Genomic DNA, 19,221 nt, shown 5'->3' on the forward strand with positions numbered 1-19,221 from the left:
TCCTATAACCAATTCGACAAAAATTGTGATTCAAAAATTTACAATTGGGGAAAGACGAAGAGAGTCACGGTATCCATATTTTTACCGTGGTATGCCACAGCAAAGGCCCTCGGTGAGCTTTCTCACCTCGAGTGTTGGCTCAGTAAGCAGGCCAACGCCACGTCCGCTGCCCTGTCCGACTTGCTAGCGGACGAAGAAGTCACCCGGCACGCCACACTGCAAAATCGGGCTGCTATTGACTTCTTACTGCTCGCCCATGGCCACGGCTGTGAGGACTTTGAAGGAATGTGCTGCTTCAATCTGGCATCAAAGAGCACATCCATCCAAGCTAATATCCAGCGGATCCGAGAGCAAGTTGACGACCTCAAGACTGAGACCTCGACTGTAGATCCTGTGAATAAACTGCTATCTCAATGGGGTGTCCCAGGGTGGGTTGCTATCATCCTCAGGGGACTCTTTTGGATCTTTCTGATAATGTTCATTATCTCGGCTGCTTTATTTTTGTTTAGGCGTACGTTGCTTAAAATGTTGGGAAGTGCTTATTTAATAAATAAAAACGGGGGAGATGTAGGAGGAGGGGTTGGGGAAGGCAGTTTAGGGTTGCCATGGGAAACAGCAGTTGTATGAGTTCTCCACCCCCTTTTGTAAGAGAATTGTACCCTCCCCCTGTCCTGTCAGTTTTTGTTCAAGTCTGCCCCTTAGCCTAGAATCTTCTCTGTTCCACGTTTTCCCTTTGGTTCTTCCACCAAGAACACTCCCTTTTCCCCACTGGTTAATGTTATATTTCCCCTCCCTTTAGCCTTCTCCCGTTTGTACCCTCAAATGCCAAACCCTCCTACCCCTACGCAGTAAAAGAATCCTCACCCCGCCCTTCGGGGCTCTCGGAATCTACCTCCCTTCTGCTTCGTTGTCTCCCTGTTTGCCCCTTCTGCGATCCTTCAATAAAGGAGCAGGATTTCAGCAGCCCGAGTGTCCCTCCCGTTCTTCTGGTGGACCCTCAGATGTACCAGCTATCCAAGCTTTGTGCCGAGAGGCTAAAAGCCCCCACGGCTCGGCAGCCTATATCTTAGCGAAAAGCTTTTCCGCTCCAGTTCTCAAGGAGAAAGTGTAACGGCACTGCTCACTTAGCCCGACCTTCCCAAGAAATTGGATTTGCTGCACATTCCTAGGACACTGCCTTTTCCTGGGCAAGCTGCAAACTGCTGGCAGATGGCCGTGCTCTCTGCCCACTCCTGCCCAGCTCTTGGTAGTAGAGTGCACGTTGCAGCCTGGCGAAGGCAAGAAACCCCGAGAGCTGTCACAGAGCAGAAGGGCAGATGAGATGCTGAAAAGCAGCAAAGCTGAACAGCCTGCCTCAGCTTCAGTAGTGTGCAATTGACTGAAGGCGAAAAACCAAGCAGCAGAGCAGCGGGCTTCTGTGCGCACTGAAGGCAATTGCAAGAATCCAGCAGCTGCTCCTTGCCAAGCACAGGCAGCTGCCTATGTTCTTGCTTCTTGACCAACTCACAGTTGCCCTTCTTTTCAGCAGCTGCCACCGTGTTCTCTGCATCTCGGAATCTCTGGAGAGCAGCAGGACTTTCCAAGGAGGGATGCATGACGACTACGTCAAAACCCAGGAAAGTTGTCCTGGAACACCTTCCATTGGCATGCCAAGAGTGAATTCAAGAGGCAGGAGAGCGGCAGCCACCGTCCTGCAGCAGTCTGCGAGCTTCACCCACAAGCTGGCTTCTTCGCGGCTTCGTTCTTTGCCTCTTGCAAGCTACCGCGATCTCTGGCTGCCGGAGGCGAAGAAGCGGCTACTTCACGCCCAGATGACTGGAGAGGCAGCGGTGCGCTCCGGAGCGCCGCTTTTGCCGAAAGACGCCGGCAAGCGGCACTTCCTTTCGGCCAGCTCCGGAGGGACCCTCTTGCTCAGCGGAGGAAAATTGCAGGTCAGGTCAGCTACATTTCCTTCTCTTTCTCTGTGGCACTGCACATCACCCAGCCTGTCACGGTGGGCTTGGCCGTGGGTGCCACCCATTAGAAGGACATTGTGTTTGAAGGGGATCTTGGCTCGCTGTGAGTGCACTCTCTGTCCTGAGAGCCTCTCCAATCCCACAGCCCCTGTGCATTTCTGGCTAGAGATCATTCCCTGAGCGGCTGTTGCCCAGGAAACTTCCCCTTCAGCCGCAGAGGCTGCGAGTGCCGGCAGGTCTTTGTGCCGTGGTTCAGCTGGAGGTGCCTGGGCCGTGTTCCTGAGGGTTCCCATCTCTGCCCTGCACTCAGCAAGGGAGCTCTGCTGGTGCTTTGTGCTGGGAGGCACACGATGTGCTGCTGGTGCTCCCATTGCCATCTCAGCGAGGCTGCCTGGACAGAAACCTGGCCTGAATTTGTTCATCTGCAGGCAGTTTTACAAGACTGTAATACCAATCCTGCTCCCTCAGGTCATCCCTAGGTGAAAACAAGGATTAGCTTATTGCTATTGCTTATTCTTAAAGATAATTGGTATTTTTGTATCAACACTGGGGTGGCAGCAGGACCAGGACAGTGCCTGTCCCTTGTGCTGGCACTGCTGAGGGACCTCCAATCTTGTATCCAGTTCTGAACTCTCATGGCAAGAAAAACATGGAGGGGCTGGAGCGTGTCTGGGAAGGGAACGGAGCTGGGAAGGACTGGACAGTGCTGTGAGGAGCAGCTGGGAAAGGGACTCAGCCTGGAAAAAAGGAGGCTTAGGGGGGATCTTCTCCAGGAGGGTGGAACCACGTTGGAGTCGGGCTCTGCTCTCAGGGAACAAGGAACAAGACAAGAGGAAATGGCCTACAAGCTCTGCCAGGGCAGGCTCAGGGTGGACATCAGCGGGAATTTCTCCATGTAAGGGGTGGTCAGGCCTTGGCAGGGGCTGCCCAGGGAAGTTTGGAGTGCCCATCCCTGGAGGTGTCCTGGATAGGACTGGAGGTGGCACTGAGTGCTCTGGGCTGGGGACACGGTGGGCATGGGGCACAGCTTGACCTTGATGGTCTTGGAAATCTCTTCCAACCTCAACGATTCTGGAATTTGGCTTCCAGCTGGCTGCAAAGTCAGAGGCTGATGTTGGGGCTGTGGAGCTCTGGGATGTCTGTGTTCTCTCCTGGAGCAGCAGGTCAGAGCTCAGATGAGGCTCCCAGCGGATTTGTTGGAGTGGCACAGGACGGGCAGCGTGGGCTCTGTGCCAGGATGTGAAAGCACAGCAGGAGGCATTAATGAAATGTGCTCCTCTTGCTGGCTTCCTTGGAGCTGTCACTGTGACTGTGGGAGCTGCGTAGCTCCCTGTGCACAGCTCTGCCCTCAGTGGAACGTCCCTGCTAATGGGGAGCACAGCTCTGGGCTGCTGTTTCCCACAGACAGGGATTTCTGGAGCTGTGGAGCAGAACCTCGCAGCCAGCAACATCTCCTCCTCTGACAGGAGGGTTACTGCCAGCAGTGGAGACTTCTCAGAGTCTGACCCTTTGCTCTTTCCCTAGTATCTGATTTTGTTTGACAAAAAAGGATTATTAAGAAAAAAATCAGCCCCTCCACTCTGCACAAGGGGAATTTGTGGCCTCCCTAGTCCGCCTGGCTGCTGTATGTGCTGGATCCCCAAAGATGCCCTCAAATCCAAGCAAACATTCCCTGTGCAGATGGGGTCACCATGACCACCCTTTCTGCTTCACAGGCTGCAAGGGTTGTTTCTGGACATCCGTTGTGTCCACAGAACACTCAATGTGGAAATCCTCTCCTGCCCTCTGTGTGTGTCTGTCTGTAAGGAGATGTCAGCCTGTGCAGGCTGCTCTTCAGGAGCTCCAGAGCCCCCTGTTGCACATGTTGGCTCCTCCTGCCTACCTGGGACCGAAGCAAAGTGCTAATTGTTGTGCAGATGTCATCTGCCAGGCAGGCAGGAGGCTGGAGGCTTGAAAGAGGCTGTGCTGTCATTTGCTAGCAGCCTCCTCGGTACACGTGAGCTCTATTTTTATTGGGAGTGTGCATTTGCTTTCAGCCACTGCTTTGTTGAATTTCTTTTTCCTTTTTTTTCCCTTCTTTTTATTTCCAGGCTTGCAGATAAAGTTTGAGGGATACATCTATTTTTCATTATTCCAGTTTTGCTACTTGTTTTATAACTGAAAAGAACTCAGCCAAACCCAAAAACCTGTTACCTGTGTAAAAAGCAGCAGTTCATTCTGAGATGAGAAGGAACTGTGTGTTGTGGTCACGCTGGACTGAGGTCATGACTGTGGGACTGTCCAGAAGGGCACAAAGATCAAGATCTGCTGGGAGCAGAGGGCGTTTGAGGCTGTGCATTGTGCTCTGGGTGTGCCAGCTCAGGAGCCTGGGTGTTGGTTGTAGCCTGGTTTTTCTTGGCCCTGTCCCAGGAGAGAAATGGAGGCTCTGGCCACCTGTTGGCTTATGAAAACAGGGGGCTTTTCTTCTACTCCAGCTGTGGTTTAATAAGGGCTTGTGGGTCCTTGAGGTGGTTCTTTGACCGTTTAGAAAAGAGGAGGCACTGAAGGGGGAAATGGGAGGTGATGCTTTCCTGCACTGTGAGTTAAGCAGGGGAACTCATTGCTCAGGGATGCTGTTGGTATCAGAAATCCAGATCTGTTCCAAAACCAATTAATGAGAAAAATCCCGTTGATGTGGTAGAGGTGGCTCAGAGGTAGAGGCTGCTGTTCAGGAAGACCCTGCTCAGGAGTTTCTGGAAGATGCAGAAGTACATCAGGTGCACTGTTACCTCTGCTCCCTGCTCTGTCCCTCTCCTGTCCACCACTGACCAGTGGGATGTGGGGGGTTGCTTTTTCTTTTTCTGGCAAAAACCGAGCAGGGAGAGGAAGAAGTAGCAAAGTGGAGTGGAGGGACAAGGTACCAGTGAAAGAGTGGAAGGAGAGGAGGCTTCCCTCCATGTCCCTGAAGGCTTCTGGGGGCAGAGACTCTTTGGGGGCAGGAGCTGGTGTTGGGTGCTGCTGTGGGCAGGTTTTCTGCTTTGTTGGGCACAAAGTGGTTGCTTCAAGGAGGGAAGACTCTCCTATCTGATGTGCCATCCTGATGGACAGCAAAGCAAGATATTTCGGACTGTGTGTAGGGGAGGAACTTCTTTAAAACCTGGATAGGAGTAGGAGCAGACTTGATGGAGGGATGAGTAATGAAGGAGTGTTTGAACGGAACTAATCAGTCCTATCTTCTTTCAAAAGACCTCATTTAGTTTAATTTAGCAGCATGTAAATTTAAAGCCAATCAAAGGAAATACTTGTGCAGCCTATGTGCTGGCAGGCTGCTGCACTCCCTAGCCCAGCAGCGAGCTGAGGGCTGTAGGTGGATCCCGAGCCTTGCGTGAGGCACTGGGGGCACACGTGTGCGTGCTCACATGCAGGGTGGGCACACCAGCTCCGTGCCCGGGCACTGGCACCTGTGACAGCAAAACCCTTCATTTCCACCCTCTTTTGTTCAGCAGGAGCTCTGTGGTCCATCAGGGTGGCTCTGTGGTCCATCAGGGTGGCTCTGTGCCATGGCTCTGCTCCCTGGTCCCCTGTGAGCCTGGTCAGAGCAGTTCCTGGCCCCATGGCTGGCTGAGCCTCTGCTCTAAACAGCAGGGAAAGCCTTGTGCTGTAGGAACCACCAAGTAAACCTTGCTGACCTCTGCAAAATGTTGTTTTTCCCCAAGAAAAACCTACATATGGATTAGATGAATCCCCGATCCTTGGACAGCTGGTGGTTCTGTTTAATTTGAATTAACGCAGCTACTTCTGTGCTTAAAATGAGGCACAGGCATAAAAAGCCTTCACGGGATTGCACTGCTTTTTATTTTTCCCTATAGCTGTCATCCATTGCACTGACACAGTGATTTTAAACAAGTCTTGCAGGTCTCCACATATTTTCCAGGAGAGCTATTATCCCCTGTGGGGTCAGTATAAGCTGCTTGGCATTACCTGTCACAAACCCCATTAGCAGTGAGCCCCCCTCGAGCCCTGTGTGCTCACACCTCGAGGTGTTGTGCTTCCTGACGTGTCACACCCCTGATCCCACGCTGCGTTGCAAAGTGTTGTGTAAAGAGTCCTGAAACCTGCGAAAATGGAAAAAAAAAAAAAAACAGTTGGGTTTGTTTTGCTTTTCATTTCAGGCTGGTGGCAATGTCTCCTTGGGCCGGGCTCCTCTCCACCACTGCCGGAGTCAGCCTGCTGCTGCTGCTGGGGTCTGTGCTCTTCTCCTGCTCCAGCCTGGGCCACAGAGTGCCTGTAAGTTTTGGCTGCTCCAGCTTGACTTCAGACTGATAAAACATGGATGTTTTTTGCCTTTAAGGAAATGCCCATTATTCTTTAGGAAATATCTTTCTTCTGCTTGAATTATGAAAACAAAACAGAAAGGGTTCTACTGATTTCTATGTAAATGAAGAATCGCTTGTATGGTGCTGCCCATTTTTGCTGGAAATGCTAATGAAAATGGGGTGTTGCAAAGCAACTGTGGCCAGGCAGTGACAGCAACACTTAAATGAACCAAGTCACATCCTTTTATCCTTACTGAGCATTTAAACCCCAGCACTCTTCCTGAGCAGAGCTGGTAAACATCAGCTGTCTCCATTATGTGTTTGAACAGATCCAGCACTGGGAGGCCTGGTGGTAAATTTACAATAGCCTGTATCACTAACTCCCTCTTGGATAATCACAGAGCTGTGGAAATCAGCTAAGTAATAACTGCTCCACTCACTGCATTTTAGTCCTGTTGAGTCTTGGCTCAGAAAATGTTAACATTGATTTTCATCTGCAGAACCTGGGCTTTTATGGCTGCGATTGTTCCTGAGCTTTAACCATTTGTTATAATTTGAACAATTCCAAGCCCGTGATGCACTCAGCAAAGGTCTGAGCAAAGGAGTTAAGGTCTGGTTTCTTGTGCATTTCTGAAATCGCAGTCCCTTTCCACAGCTGAAATAAAAACATTCTATAGGTTTGTCAGCCATCTTTGTGTGTTACCACAATCAGGGAATCGTGGAATGGTCTAGGTTGGGAGAGACCTTTGTGATTATTGAGTACAACCTTTAACCCAGCACTGCCAAGGCCACCACCAACCCTCGTCCCCAAGGGCCACATCCACACTGTCAATGCTACTCTGTGTGTTTTGCTCAGGTTGACATTTCTGTTGCTCAGAAAGACTCTTCTAGACTGGAAACGGATATTTATATGCAGAGCATCCAAATTCTGACAGAAAATGTGCATGCATTTTTTTCCCAAAAGAGTGGAAGAACTGAAGGCAGAATGTGTCCCAGAATTTCCAGTTAACCTCTGAATTTACTTACATTTTTCCCTGTGAAAACTTCCTAAGGATTAAGACCCAAACACTTCATGAAGTGAGCTGTAACTCCATCCTAATTGCAAACAATTAGGACTAATCATTCCCTGTAGGGTGGTTATCTCAAATTGTTCAGTAGTGACTGAATTGGTGATCTCAGAAGCTGAAAATATTCCCTTCAGCAGACACTGAGCTGTGGGGATGATAAGCCTGAACCAGTTAATGTGTTCCTGTTGGAACCAGAACAGCTCAGACCCAGGAGTCAATGCCTGGTGTGAGAGTACAGGTCATTTCTGTGCACTCTCCAGAGTTTTTTGTGACTCCCACCAGCTCCTTAGGGAAGCTTTCCATTGAACACCAAGGTTTCCCTCACAGCAAGGATTTTTTTCCCCTGCTGTTCTCCCCTGCCCTCCCCTTGGTGTAACGTTGAGCCGCTCGTGCTGGCTGCTCTCCCACACCTCTGCCAGCCTCGTGCTGCACTTGCCATGGAGGTGGTGATTAAATCCCTGCCTCATTGTTTTAAAAGGCTTGGAGAACACTGGGAGCGGGTGGAGAAGAGGATCCTCACATTTGTATCATGTGGGCAACTCGGTGTGTTTTTTCCCGTGTCCTATTTTGGAAACAGCTGAACTATTTTAGCTGAAATCTTCTCCAAGCCTGAAATAAATGCATTTAAGAAAGAAAAAAAAAAAAAAAAAAAAAAAAAAAAAAAAAAAAAAAACCAACCCCCAAACCAACCAACAAGCCTTGAGGCATTCCACTCCTGTGGAAAATTTCAGCTGAAAAAGTTAAAAGTTTGACATATTTTTAGGCAAGGGAAAATGGGGTCTTACAATGTTACACAACCCTAATAATAGCCAGGGCTCCTGCCTCTGACTGAAATACAGGTGAGGCTCTGTGAGAGCTGGTTTGAAACCTGCAACCTGCTCTGGAATAGGAAATAAGCTGCATTGCTTTGTTCAGCACAAATGTCATGCTAGTTATGCATGTTTAACCTTTAATATACTTTAAATCTAAATTTAACCATGTGGAAAAAATCTCGGATGCCAAAAAAAAAAAATCTGCTGGCGAGGGAAAAAATTTTGTATTCTCAGCCAGCACTAAATTACCCAGATGCAATTGCTAATGAGCTGAATCTCTTCTCTCCAAAAGGAGTTTGCCCTTACAAAAATAGAAGAGAGCGACATAAAAGATGACAGTGGGAAGGAGCCGGGGACAGAGGATGACGCTGATCCTGAAGACCTGGAAGTGTTTTACCCCACAGATCAGTGGCAAACCCTGCCTCCAGGTAACTGCTGCTGGCTAATTATAGCATGCCTCTGGAAGCCACCTGCCAGCACTGACAGGAGCCTTGCAGACACTCCAAGAGCTGGTTGTTCCCATAACAATGTGTGCTTTTGCTGGTGTACACATAAAGAGAAGGATGTGGTGACGCAGTGCAGGGACTGGAGGCCGTGGGCAAAGCGTCCAAGGAGGGCACTGGAGCAGGAGGAGTGGGCTGCCAGCCCCCTTGTGGGTGGGAGCTGTCTCTGTCACTGGCTCCACAGCCTTTTCTCTCTTCATTTGTCAGGGGCCAGGTTTTATAACATTTGCTGGCACGTGGATTCCCAGGTCTGTTGTGCTCCGGTGTGGAGCTGCTCAGTGGCAAACTGATTAGGAGCTGTCACTGGAGCACTGCACAGCTTTTAACAATGGGTTTTCTGTTCCTTGGCTGTTTGAAAGCTAGCTTTTATTTCCATCTGTGCAAACCACAAAAAACCTCTTCCCTTTCTTTGGGTTGGTGTCTTTCATTAAACATGCTGGGACTCTGTGGAGAGAGGAGCCCAGCGGAGCAGCTTGGCCTCCGTCTGCTGGGAAGGCTCTGGAGGGGCCAAACCCATTCAAACACACACAGATGCACGTGTGCATACATATTCCAACAATTAGCCTGTCCCTGGGGTCCTGAACGAGCTGTTTAATCCACTTGTGCTTTGGTGTCCTCATGTATATGCAGGTGTAATACCTTCCCACCTCACAAGGGTGAACTAAGTAGTAATTAATTTTTATAAAGTGCTCTGAATTTAAGAGCTTTATCCTATGCTCAGTATTATCATTGAATGAATAAGTATGGGTTCCATTTGTCTTGAAATTTCTGCCAGATATAGCAGAATGACTTTTCCAAATGTAAATCTTTATATAACATAAATGGCTACAAAAGCCCCTGTGTTCCACAGAGCTGCAGTATATACTTATATTCCATTTCTGTACCATTATGTATGGAAGGCATGTGGTGTCCCTGCTCATTATTCAGCCTGGCAGATCCCCACCAGCTTTGTTGGAGCAGAACATGTACATACTTGCAATCATTAGAAACCTCATTGCAGGGTTTGTTCACAAGCACCTTCTCCACTGCTCGGGTGCCTTATTCTGCTTCATTTTTGTAGTTATTCCATGTTGGGCACACGCAGTGAAGGGTTTGTGGAAGTGGGGAGCTTGTCAGTATTCACAGAGGAGAGTAATTTTGGTTACTCTTGTAAAGACTTTAATGGCATCCTGCCTCACGCTCTGACTGCTACAGGTCCCAGCACTGGGGACACGGCACAAAGAGGAGCCTGCCTTGATCTCCTGCTGCCAGCCTGGGTTTCTGTCTCCTGGGGGTTCCTCGAGTGAAATCCCTGTGAGGACTGGCACTCACACCTTCAGCACGTGTTAGCCAAGGCTGGGGACCCTGCTGCCAGCATGAGCCCATCCCTGTAGCCTCTGGCCCACACTTTCCCAGTGTGAGCACAGCTCTGGCTGGGCAGGGAGCTGACCTGGCACGAGGGAAGCTGCTGCTGTGGCTGCACAGGGATGCACCTTCTGGTCCTGCAGCGGAGCCACGCTCCTTGGCAGCGTGTCTCATCCACTGCTTCTGCATCTTGCCATGTTTTCCATGTGGTTGCACTCACTGGCAGCTGAGCAAAGCCTGGCTGGGCTGGGCTCAGAGTTTGCCTTCTGCTGCCCATCTCTCCAAGACACTCCCACTCCCTCTCCCGTTGTATCCCTGCAGCAAACTAGGCCAGTCTCTCTGGGGGGAAGCAAATGATTGAATTTAGAACTGATCTGCAGTTCTGAACACTGGGAGGGAGCTTGGAGCTGCGCTTCGCCCATCTCACTCCTGTTTCAACTTGTTCCTGTTCTGAGCTCATGCAGGAGTTTTGTGCTTCTCTACAATGGTGCAGCAGCTCATCTTTTATTGATGTATTCCCAGTTTTCCTGTGCTGAGTTTCCAGTTCCCTGTTGCTAATTGCATCAATCCACATTTCCACTGGGACTGCAGCAGTGTCATCAACCTGTAACCTGTCAAATCCACCCCAAATTCGATTGTTATTGTGTCTGTAATGCTTTGGGCGCTTGTTCCTCGCTGTCTACAGTGTGAGCTGGATTTTGATCAAGTGCTTCCTTGCACTTTGAGCACACTTCAAGCTGCTGGAGGTAGCTGGATGCAAACACAGAGAGACAGTTGCCCTAAGAGCTGTGCTGCCTGTAATCTGGAAGCAAGATCAGCTGTCTCTTCTGCCAGGCAGCCGGAGCTGACGGCTCTGGAAAGGTTGGTGAAACTTCCCAAAGCCCTTTAACACTTCGTTAGGCATTGCTTCTTTCTCACTTGGCACTAAATAATGCACCAGGTGCAGGGCTCACACTGAAAGGAGACGTGTGCCTCGGAGAGGCTTCCAGCACCTCTGCTATTGGACTTCTGGGCATCGTCTGTGGGGCTTTTCCTTCTGTCCATGGCTGGAGTCCACAGGAACCTGGAGGGTTTTTGGGGTTTAGTGAGTGGGATTGCTGTGTCCTCTGAATGAAGGTTCACAGCCCTGCTCAGACTCCTCATGGTCAGGTCACAGAGTTTGTTTGAAGTTGTGCTTCCTCTGCTCTCTTTTTTTGTTCAGAATACACTTTCTCCAGGTGATAGTACCCTTGGGAGCTGGAACATCTTTTTTCCTTTGTTATTTGGGCACCAAATTTCCCAATATTTTGTTTAGCATTCCTGATGATGATTGGAAGTTGGATTGCTCTGACCATCTAGTTGTATCACTGAGCAGCAGATTTTTCCATCCAGCATTAGGGTGGGAAATTTTCCACCCAGCAGTGGCTCCACTGGGAAGACTTTGCTGTGAAGATTCAGAAAAAGGATATCAGAGACAGGGGTTTAATTGGGAAAGGAAAAGGGTGTTAATCACCACCCCAGCAGTGAAGAGTGGAGAGCTGGGGCTGCACAGGGCCTCTGCTCTGCCCATCCCCATGGCAGCAGCACTTTGCTGCTCCCTAATGTGGTAGAAACCCTCTGGCAGCTTTTCCAGCTGACAGTTGGGAGTTAATGAGTCCAGTTTCCAATCCAGATGGACAAGTGAGAACCTCCTCTGCCCAAAATATCAAAATATTTAGATTGCTCTGCAGACAGGCAGCAGTGGGGCAGAGAGGCTGCCTTTGCTGCAGAGCAGCTCCCTGCAGACTGGAGGGATGGAGCAGAGCCTGGCACTGTGACTGGCATGGTGCAGCGTGGATCTCTCTGGGGTTTGAATGGATGTCTCAGGGCAGAGCAGAGAGCTTAGCTGGCCTGCACCTTCACTGTGGTTAAAGCTCTGCCTTGCAGAGCTGAACCTGCAGTGACTCCTCAGGGTTTGTGCTGCCCAGAATAATTTTCTAAAGTGCCCGATTATTTCACAGTTAAAAACCAAGGAGCCATGGCTGCTGCTGCTGATCAGGCTGCCAGAGTGAAGCTGATGTGAACATACTGTTGTTGCTGCTTCTGCAAAGATGAAACCATCTTATGTTCAGCAGGGAGCCAGTGATATATTGCTTGGCATTTAAATATCCATGGCTGCAGCTCTCAAGGATCCTCGGGCTATCTTTGCTGCTCCTGCTTGTCACAGGTCTTCTCCCATCTCATTTGCTGCTCAAACAAGGTTTTACACCTGTGGAAACACAGTTCTCCAGGCAGCCACGTCGGGGAGGTGTTTCCAGAGGCTGCTTTGAAGGACTTGCTGTGGAAAGAACAGGGCTGAGGATGGGCAATAACTCGGTCCAGTTTCATTGGCAGTCTGTCTTCCAGGTGACTTCAGTGGCCAAATGAGGCAGCCCTGCTTTAGGCTGAGAAGAGGTTCTTGAAGCAGGGGGATGAAGGAGGCAGGAGGGATCTGTGCCAGGCCTGTCTCTGTAGGAATCCAGGGCATCCCTGTGGCTGCCCTAGAAGGTCTAAAACCCTGGCAGGGGTCAGAAACCCCCCTGTACAGAGCTCCGAGAGACACTATCTTTGATCTCTGTCCATGGAAAAGAGTTCTCAATCTTACAGGATGAATTACAAGCTCTGAGTGTTTGATGTAAGTAGTAATTAGTGTGGCATGGGTGCAAAAGTAGAATTTTAGGATTCTAGGTAAGGGGTTCAAAGGGGGCAAGATGGAGGAAAATTGGGCGTGCCTTGTCCTTTTTCTTCTTCTTCATGCCCTCCATGTTTCACTGTGCTGTTGGCATTTTTCTGTTGGTTTGGGCTGGGGACACACTGTTCAACATGGGTGATGGATATTGGCACGTTATTGTAAATATAGCACACATAGTTTCTAGTATAGAATGTTTGTAAAACCCCACTGAGGGGCAGAGCCCCGCACGCTGCCCTGCAGGACAGACCCGCTGCAGGTCAGAGAGAAAATATTGTAGATAAGAAAGAATTAACAACCTTGAAAACCAGCACAGATGAATTATGACCCCTTCTTTGGCAGCGGGGCTGAAAGACAGAGACTTCTACAATCTCGGGATCATTTAAATATCACAGATCCTGACATGTCCCACAGCCCGTGGTGGTGACGTGGGTGCTGCTGAGGGTCCCCTCACACCTTGTCTGGGGGACCTTGCTCCTGCTGCTCGCTGGGATGTCCTGAGCTGCAGCAGCTCTTGCTAATTGCTTTGCTGGATTAATCACTGTCCAAACCATTGGCTTCTCACTGACCCGGACCTAACTCAGACAGTGGTGGGCAGGTCTCTGAAATATTTATGGCAGCATGGTCAAGAGAGGGCTATGAAATACAGAGTGAAACCACCAGGGTATGCTCGTTTTTGCAAAGTTTGACATGTCTGATCCAGGAAATAGGAGCCTCATCAGATCAGCACAGATTTGCATCTAGAGGGAAGGCAAATGGAATTTAAAAAAACCTCATCTATACTAGATGAAATGCTTCTTCTCTGGGTTTCTTTATAAAATGACTTGTTAGTGATGTGCGGAGGGGAGAAATCTTGAATCTGGGGTTGTTATAATCTTGTCTGGCCAGCAACAGGAGAGCTGGAGGATGATTCCAGCAGGTAGGAAAGGCCAGGCTGACTTGAGAGGAAATGTTCAGTGCTTGGAAGCTGAGTTATGGTCCCTGGTAGCTCGCCCTCTGCTTGTTTTCAATCCGACCTCTTGCATAGGAGGATTTTCATCTCCTAAATGTATCTCGTGCCTGTCCTTTTTATTGCCAGCTGCCTTCATGGGCTCCTCCCTCAGCTTCCTACCCTCGTGGGCTTTCCTTTGCCTCTCATCTCCACATCACAGGATGCACAGTGTCCCTAACACTGGCTTGTGCCTAATTCCAAGCCCTTGGCAGAAGTGCCAGGGCTGAAGCTTCAGGTGCTGCTCCTGCCTTGCGTGTGGGACAGTGCCCGGCAGATGTGGCACACCAAGCACATCCTCCATGCCCTGCTCCTGGTCTGGGTAAGGGGGATAGTGGTGTTTCCCTGTCTGCTCCAGGACTGGGGCTCAGGAGGTGCTGGGACAGTGAGCAGACAGCAGACAGGCATTCCCAGCCCCCTGCTCCAGCAGGAGGACTGTTTGAAGGCTGCCAGCTCTGGGCAGGGAGACACAGCACGAGTGTCCCACCCTGCGCTTGGTTTCAGCATTTCTGTGATGAATTGGGAGCCAGTTTTTGCCCCCCAAATGCAGGTGAAACTTCTCTCATTTCCAGAAGTGGCAGTGTCCTGGCAGCACTGGTGTGGTGAGAAAAAGCCCTACATTGTTTGCTCGGGTTTAGGAGCAAGGTGAGCCTGGGGTGGGTTTTTGGTGTGTCCAGTCAATCCTGTCCCTTACTGGCCGTGATATTACTGGTTTCCTTAAACAAACTGGTTACAAAAGACTTTTGCAGTGATGCTCTTCTGCAAAAAACTAACTGTGCTTCTGAGCAGCCAGAATAAAAGTCTGAGCTTCTCTAACACGCAGCCACGGGCTAGGGATGTGGGGCACTGCCAAAACAAGGATGCAGTCCTGTGTTTTCATGAGCCATTACTCCTGCTAGTGGTTTGTGGAATTCTGAGCCCTGCAGGGTATTCCAGGTGCTCTGGAGTGGTCATAAACCAGGGATGAGGTGCTGAGAGTCAAGCAGTGGCTTTAGTGCAACAGGAGGGGGTTAAGCTGTAGCTTTCAGAATAATTTCAAACTTCACTTTAATGATGCTCAGGCTGCTAGTGGTGTAATAGCAGTAGACATCAGCAGTGGGAATCATTCCCGAGGTTAAATGTACATTGTTTGGTGGGGGAAAAGTGCTTTGAAAGAAGAGGGACTGTTTCCCAGAGAAGACATCTCTCATTCCTTGCTTTTATCTTGTCCCTGCCAAGCCAGGGATGCTGTGAGCTGCTGAGAGGTGCTTAAATGTGTGCTGGGTGATGAGGAATGCCTTGCTGTGGTTTTTATGTGCAAGCAGGCTGGATTTCCTGCAATAGCTCCAATAACCTTCGTGTGGCTGTTTAGAAGGATGAACCTCATTAAAGAAGAGGTATTTAATAACAGGCCTATTTTTATCTCTGTCTTTATCTAACAGTCTGCACATTTATTTCAAGCTTGTAACAGTGCTTTGGAAGAAAAATGTTTTCCCTCCTCTAAAATGTTTTGGCAGTGTCTCCAGCCTTGGTTATCTTGAATTCCAGTTTGGCTATCATCCCTCCTCCTTCCACACCAGGCCCACAGCTCCAAGATTTCCTTGGGGAATGGGAAATTTCTATGGGCATATGGTTTCAAAACGTGGGACTTGGGTCCCAAGGTCACTGAAACAGTTCTGAAGGTTTGATCAAACATAATCACAGCAACTCCCTCAGGCTCCAAATGTGTGATCTTGGGTGGGACAAGCACTGCAAGCATTGCAGTGTTTGCTGCAGGATATGATTGACCACATGCTCTGGGAGAGGCTGGCAGCTCTGGGGGTCAGGCATTCCTGCTGAGATTATTTTTTTTTCCCTAAATTTGTCAACTTTATTCTTTAATTTACAAATTAAACCCTGACCTATAGATCTCCTGCAGACATTGTGTTTTCAGCCCACTCTCCTGTATTTACTCTCAGTTGCTGGTGGTGATGGAGGCAGCCCCAGCCCCGAGGGGATGCACCATCTTTCCAGCTCTGTCCACATTCATCCCTTTGGCATTGCTGGCTCTGTATCCAGACCCTGCCCTGGCTGAAGGTTTGCTGGAGCACAAGTGCCTGAGCCTGTGGCCAGGATGACCATTTCTGAGCCCTTTTCCCAGGACACATGTGGCCACATGCTCCAGGAGATGCTGGATCTGGGCCCAGGGATGTGTGTGGCAGTGATTACAAAAGAACTTGGCTCTAGGCACTAATCCCTGGCTTTTCCTTGCTGTTCAGTCTGGATCATGTACATCCCTTAACCACAGTTCTGCAGCATTATCTTGTTTCCATAATTAAGGAGTATTTTCCATGGTCTTGCTCAGGCCCTTCCTCCCTGCAGTTTTCCCCCACGGGCTAAGGCCTGACTTACTGAAACTTCGACAGAACTGATTCTGAGTGGACAAGGTCAGAGGGTTTTTCAGGCAGTCAGCACAGTCAGATGGCTCCTGTGAAGAATATTTAACTTGCTCCTTCACAGTTCTTGCCTGCAAATTGTCCTCTTGCTCAGATGGGGCTCCAGCTTTTTTTTTTTTTTTTCCCTCATTTTTCTTTCCTAAGTTATTCAATTTTCCATACATTTATTTATAGGGTTACACAAGCAACAGGTCTGCTCTTTCCACAGATCCTCCCAGAGCCATGTGCTGTGCCTGCTCCATTCTGGTGCAAAAGCACCTTGCTCCTCTGAGGAAAACTCAGAATATCCATCCAGCTGTCTTGACTGAGCGAGGCATTTTCTCTGAACCCTACCCTCTGTTCATTTCAGAATCTGCAGGGAATTTGGGACATAAATTAAAAAGCTATTTGATGCTACTTGAGGTCTAGAAGCTGGTTTTGCATTTGTTCTTACTTGAACGTACACCGAGACAAATGGCTCTGTTTTACTGAAGCTGCTTCCTTTACATCCTGAGGAAACTTCCCAGTTAAAAATGGCTCTGTTTTTCCAGCCCTGCTTTACCAGCAAAAGCTGGGGAAGAAAATGTAATCTCCTTGGGTCTGTCCTGATGTTTTGTAGAACTAATTCCCATTTATTGGAAGCACTCTTCCACGCTAGATTCACGTTTAATTTTTTATTATGTGTTTACATTTTGGAAGGAGTAAGGGTGGTGGTGTTGGAAATTCTAATGAGGGACAACATTTCTGATTCAAAAGACTCAGGCTCATTTCTCCTGATTTTTCTGCCTGCTCCTAAAGACTGCAGGAAGTTTTGCTTGGGTCATTCACTTGCAACAGGATGTTATCTGAATACAGAATTAATGTATACAGCCTGTCACTTGGAATTGCTGCTGTTCTGCTGCTGGAGAGCTCCCGGGGTTGCAGAGTCCTTGCAAGCAGCAATAACAGGAATGTGCCTGTGATCCTGCAAAGCCAGAGGAGGAACAGGGAGCTGCAAGTCTCCCCCATCACTGCAGGGTGTGAATAAATAGATCTAATCAACAATTTACATGTTAGCCCCAGACCAGGTTTTATTTTTAGGATGTGTCATTCAGCCCAAGTGAAACCTCTGCATCTCGGGCTGGTGGTGTTTCTGAAAGCACCTCGAAGTGATCACCGAGGCTGGATTTTAAGCTGCATTTACATTTTGATAGAATCTGCTGCTTTCCTTATCTGAAACAAAGCCCACCTGATCTTCATTAATTACACGATCATTTCACCTGCTAACCAGGGTGCTCCTAATTACAGTTATCTCTCTGTTCTTCACCAGATAATACACAAAAAATTGTTATCCCAGGCTGTATCTGGATTAGCTGGAGCTGCGAGGAGGTTGCACATGGTGATGGTTTTACAGGTGGAGTGAAGGTATTTATAGACTGTCTGAGGGAACGCTGGAGGAGTGGCTGCTGTCCCACTGGCTGTGCTGCCATTCCAAGACACCTCCACGGCAAAACACACAGAAAACACTGCTTAAACATAGAAAAATCTGGTTACTGCAGGGTGACTGGGGCAAGCCAGCTCCACAAGAGAGGTGGTGGAGTCCTGGGACATCCCAGACCCTCCTCAACACAGGCCTAGGGCTGGAGGGGACACTGCTTGAGCAGGGGTTGATCCCAGAGGTGTTTCCAGCCTCAGCTCTCAGGGACTGTCTGGCAGTGCCTTTTTTAAGACAGAAAATCTCATGGTGGCTTCACAGAGAGCTGCAAGCCCTGGTGGTGGTGCTGACTGCTCCCCCACTAACATCAGCTGCAGTCTGAGTGGGGCAAGCACAGAAGGGTCTTCTCTGAAAAGAGGCAGCAGGAAATGTCTGAGCTGCTGGGGATTTGTGGGTCCAGAGGGCTGGAACCAGGAGCCAGAGGCTGCAGGGAAGACACCCCATGAGGGCAGAGCCTTTGCTGGAAGAGAAGTCAAGGGGCTTTCACTTGACTCCTGTTTCATCATCCTTCCACACACTGATCTCTTCAGATGCTCTCTAAACCTTTGGGTTGCTTTCTGAAGGGGAAAGGACTTGTCCTGGAGGAGGAGCGGGGCCAGGCTGCTGAGGATAGCTGGTAAGCTGTCAGCTGGCAAGAGAGGAGGGACATGGAGGCTCCTGCAGCCCAGGCTGTGCTCAGAGGTGTGAACACTGCATGAGGAGATGCACACACTCTCCTCCATCCACTGCGAGTGTTCTCAGGCCAAACAAACCTGCACTGCCTGTTTGTACTGTTTGCTATACTTGATAAAATAATATATGCGACTTTGGGGGTTTTTGTTGCCTTTTCTTAATCTGAAGAGAACTAAACATAGTTCACATGATTTCTTTTGTGCCTTCTGCAGTGCAGGTGATGCAGGCAGGGATGGAACAACGGCATCTTTATACTTGTCAAGTCTCTATCCACACCCGAGGAGCTGCCTGAAGCTCAAAGGTGATTTTCTTGCAGGCTTAGAACACTACACCAGCAGGGAGAACAAGAAGCTCAGTGGAGATTGTGCTCCAGAAAATCTGTATCTGTGGTCCAAAAGCTAAATATGGAACCATGGAAGTGCACACTGCAGTGGCAGAGGAGCTGGGAATGCTGAATGGGGAGGTTTCCTGCCCTTCTTGCACGAGGAGCCAGGGGTCCTCTAGTTTTCCATGAGGATCTCTGGTTCTCCATGGTCCTCCATGAGGACCTCTGGTTCTCCACAAGGACCCCTGGTTCTCCGTGGTTCTCCACAGGCATGTTGATGCCCTGTCCAGAGCTTGCTGTGACAGCAGGCAGTAGTTTCAGGTGGGACTGCTCTGCTGGCAGGGTTATGGTGCTCCCAGCAGGGCAGGGCAGGGATGCTCTTGTCCCAGCAGGTCACTGGGCATGCAGGTACCACCCTACAGCAGCTGCTCCTCCTCTGCATTGCTTCCAGGGACAAAACTCCTGTCCTGGAGGGACAGGAAGCCCTGCAGAGCCAGCACGGAGGGGACGGGCTGGGCAGCACCTGGGCAGCACTGGTTTAATCATTTCTGCCTGTTCCTGCCACGGAGGCTGTGTGCTGGGTGGAGATGTGTGTGTTTGGGGAGGGTTGGCCGACCATTAGCTTGTCAGGGTTTGCAACACTGGCAGCTGGGGAGAAAACTCGTATTAAGTGTAACGTGGCACCTTGGAGATGGAAGCATGGGGAG

General features: G+C 49.5%; 1 long non-coding RNA gene across 1 annotated transcript in view; it reads left to right on the forward strand.

Annotated features, from left to right (window-relative positions):
* The first annotated feature begins 6,152 nt into the window (after positions 1–6,152).
* The window catches only part of LOC128799326 (uncharacterized), a 31,159-nt gene continuing 18,090 nt past the window's right edge, over positions 6,153–19,221 (forward strand). Inside the window, exons 1-2 of the long non-coding RNA XR_008434699.1 lie at positions 6,153–6,221; positions 8,422–8,557. This is a non-coding gene — a long non-coding RNA (uncharacterized LOC128799326). The remainder of the gene's footprint in view (positions 6,222–8,421; positions 8,558–19,221) is intronic.

This window comes from Vidua chalybeata, chromosome 23, assembly GCF_026979565.1.
Source record: "Vidua chalybeata isolate OUT-0048 chromosome 23, bVidCha1 merged haplotype, whole genome shotgun sequence".
In the NCBI taxonomy this organism is placed as follows: domain Eukaryota; kingdom Metazoa; phylum Chordata; class Aves; order Passeriformes; family Viduidae; genus Vidua; species Vidua chalybeata.